A 3,901-nucleotide genomic window follows, 5' to 3' on the forward strand; every position below is an offset into this window, starting at 1 on the left:
ATGAATACCTAAAGAATTTACACACATTTGGACATAGGACAGAATAAGAACAGTAAACAGCACAGAGTACTAGAATGAAGTATGCACTTTTTCAGCTAGGAACCCTTGCTCCACCACGCCCATGATGTATAAGTCACACACATCCTCCTGAGGGTTTTATTCACATCATAGCACATTTGAAACATCAACCTATCTCAGCACTGGAGGAGTTAACAACCAAATCATCCTACATACGTGGGTCACAGTGACAAAAAGGCACACAAAAAATGCTGAGCTTCCTGGATACATCCAAAAGTAGACCGTCTCACCCAGAGCAGAAAATTTCACGAAAATCTTGAAAGCATCCAGCAAAAAATTCATTTCACTTTTTACAGTCCCTTCCTTGTCTTCATCCTTCCCATTTTAGACTGTTAAAGTGCTGCAGTTTTTCTAATGTCATGGAAACTTGAACAGATTATCTACCCTTTTTACAATTAACGGCCTTTGCTACTTGGCAGATGAGTGATCGGATCATCGAGTCACATATTTTTCCTCGTGAATTCTTTAAGTAAATAGACAGTTCTTCATGAGTCCGTTCCCTCATTGGCCTGTAGTCCTATCATCCTCTGTTTAATATGATCTTTCACAGCATGTGGTAGTACGCAGCCAAGAAACTCCTTCTTAAATTCTGCATATCAAGAACATGTCGATTACAGATAGTATTCGTCTCAAGGCTTCACTGTCGGGGTAACCGCTCACGCAATTTAGATAGTGATGAGCCACCATGTTGGGGGAAGGGAGTTGTCAAACAGGGAACCCAAACATTCAGGTGCAGCAATGTGCTGCTGAAGACTTCCAATCCTTGAGCAGACAAACCTCATGTCGAACTCCTTCCATTCCACAGGCCTCCATTTCGATTCTGCCTTGCTACTTTTATCCTGTCTTCAATCACTGATAACTGGAAAGCAATCTCTTGCGCTATTAACTGCAGATTTTATACTGACAATTTGAGGCTCGTTATAATCCACGACTTGCAAGTTATTTCATGCACCGTCGGCGATGCTTTTCTTCTGCCTTAAATTTCCACGTACCACTGCACAGGTGTTCATTCCTCTCGCTTTCACCGAGCGAGGTGGTGCAGTGGTTAGCACACTGGACTCGCATTCGGGAGGACGACGGTTCAATCCCGTCTCCGGCCATCCTGATTTAGGTTTTCCGTGATTTCCCTAAATTGCTTCAGGCAAATGCCGGGATGGTTCCTTTGAAAGGGCACGGCCGATTTCCTTCCCCATCCTTCCCTCGCCCGAGCTTGCGCTCCGTCTCTAATGACCTCGTTGTCGACGGGACGTTAAACACTAATCTCCTCCTCCTCCTCCTCCTCTCGCTTTCAAGTCTATTGAAGTACCCCTGTTGCTCCTCAAAGGCGGTAAGCTACTGAAATTCCTCAGACTTGGTGACCGACACGCAGAAAACACTGTTGGAAATGACAGTCGACTTCCTTACCACACATTGCATAATTTCGCGATTTTCGCTAGCTATCTGTTTCGCTATAGCCTTCAGTCGCTTCTTTGTTTTCCACCTCCTCAACACGTCTCTCCATCCCGCCAATGCAACTTTTTTGCCTTTCCGGTCGAAATTCTGTGGTCATGAACTGACTTTATACGATGGGCATCTGCTCAAGCGGCGTCTTATACCATGCCCGCATGCGTCTTGCCTCTCCAAATTCTTTTTCGTCACATTAAAATCTCGACGTTACTTGTCCAGCAATTCGATCATTCTATTTTTATCACGATTCATTTGTTCAAGTAGTACTATTAGTTCCCTATCCTGTACAATGCTTCATACCATTGTTTCTTCAGCAATACATGATAAATGGTTGTTACTGTCCTTAGATTCTTGGTTCTCCTTTTCAACCTTTTTGGTTCTCCTGCTCAAGCTGCGTCACAGTACTACGCCCGAGTCCATCTTGCCTCTCAAAATTTTCATTCATCAAATTTAACTCCCGATATTGCTTGTCCAGCAATTCGATCGATGTACACTCCTGGAAATTGAAATAAGAACACCGTGAATTCATTGTCCCAGGAAGGGGAAACTTTATTGACACATTCCTGGGGTCAGATACATCACATGATCACACTGACAGAACCACAGGCACATAGACACAGGCAACAGAGCATGCACAATGTCGGCACTAGTACAGTGTATATCCACCTTTCGCAGCAATGCAGGCTGCTATTCTCCCACGGAGACGATCGTAGAGATGCTGGATGTAGTCCTGTGGAACGGCTTGCCATGCCATTACCACCTGGCGCCTCAGTTGGACCAGCGTTCGTGCTGGACGTGCAGACCGCGTGAGACGACGCTTCATCCAGTCCCAAACATGCTCAATGGGGGACAGATCCGGAGATCTTGCTGGCCAGGGTAGTTGACTTACACCTTCTAGAGCACGTTGGGTGGCACGGGATACATGCGGACGTGCATTGTCCTGTTGGAACAGCAAGTTCCCTTGCCCGTCTAGGAATGGCAGAACGATGGGTTCGATGACGGTTTGGATGTACCGTGCACTATTCAGTGTCCCCTCGACGATCACCAGTGGTGTACGGCCAGTGTAGGAGATCGCTCCCCACACCATGATGCCGGGTGTTGGTCCTGTGTGCCTCGGTCGTATGCAGTCCTGATTGTGGCGCTCACCTGCACGGCGCCAAACACGCATACGACCATCATTGGCACCAAGGCAGAAGCGACTCTCATCGCTGAAGACGACACGTCTCCATTCGTCCCTCCATTCACGCCTGTCGCGACACCACTGGAAGCGGGCTGCACGATGTTGGGGCGTGAGCGGAAGACGGCCTAACGGTGTGCGGGACCGTAGCCCAGCTTCATGGAGACGGTTGCGAATGGTCCTCGCCGATACCCCAGGAGCAACAGTGTCCCTAATTTGCTGGGAAGTGGCGGTGCGGTCCCCTACGGCACTGCGTAGGATCCTACGGTCTTGGCGTGCATCCGTGTGTCGCTGCGGTCCGGTCCCAGGTCGACGGGCACGTGCACCTTCCGCCGACCACTGGCGACAACATCGATGTACTGTGGAGACCTCACGCCCCACGTGTTGAGCAATTCGGCGGTACGTCCACCCAGCCTCCCGCATGCCCACTATATGCCCTCGCTCAAAGTCCGTGAACTGCACATACGGTTCACGTCCACGCTGTCGCGGCATGCTACCAGTGTTAAAGACTGCGATGGAGCTCCGTATGCCACGGCAAACTGGCTGACACTGACGGCGGCGGTGCACAAATGCTGCGCAGCTAGCGCCATTCGACGGCCAACACCGCGGTTCCTGGTGTGTCCGCTGGGCCGTGCGTGTGATCATTGCTTGTACAGCCCTCTCGCAGTGTCCGGAGCAAGTATGGTGGGTCTGACACACCGGTGTCAATGTGTTCTTTTTTCCATTTCCAGGAGTGTATTTCGATCGCGATTCCTTGGTTCTAATACTACTCTAAGTTCCTTATCCTGTGCCATGCTGCACACCATTGTTTCTTTGCCCATATTCAGGAAGTGGTTGTGACTATCCTTAGTTTTTTGGGTCTCCTTTTACGTTAAATCATGCACAACATTTATTGCGTCCACTGACGACCTCACTCGTGTGCAGGTGTACAAATTACATATTTTTGAACTCGTTTTTCTATATTTTGTTCAATCTTTTCGCAAATCTCTTAGCTAAGTCTTCATTACACAGGCCTTTTGAATTTCTTCTGAGAACTCGTCTTGCATGTCCCCATTTTCTAACTCTGACTTGGAACACTGGCGCAGCTCTATGACGTCAGCATTCAAGATGCTAGGACAAAGGGAACTTACCCACCTGTAGTGACATATAGAGCTATTTGTAAGAGTCAGGCAACTATGTAATTACATCCTGCCTGTCCTG

General features: G+C 48.4%; 1 non-coding gene across 1 annotated transcript; it reads left to right on the forward strand.

Moving 5' to 3' along the window:
* Positions 1 to 1,105: 1,105 nt before the first annotated feature.
* On the forward strand, positions 1,106 to 1,178 carry Trnaa-cgc (transfer RNA alanine (anticodon CGC)). Its single transcript has one exon. It is a non-coding gene; the product is annotated as a tRNA-Ala (tRNA).
* The last annotated feature ends 2,723 nt before the right edge of the window (positions 1,179 to 3,901 follow it).

Source organism: Schistocerca nitens, chromosome 6, assembly GCF_023898315.1.
Source record: "Schistocerca nitens isolate TAMUIC-IGC-003100 chromosome 6, iqSchNite1.1, whole genome shotgun sequence".
Taxonomy (NCBI): domain Eukaryota; kingdom Metazoa; phylum Arthropoda; class Insecta; order Orthoptera; family Acrididae; genus Schistocerca; species Schistocerca nitens.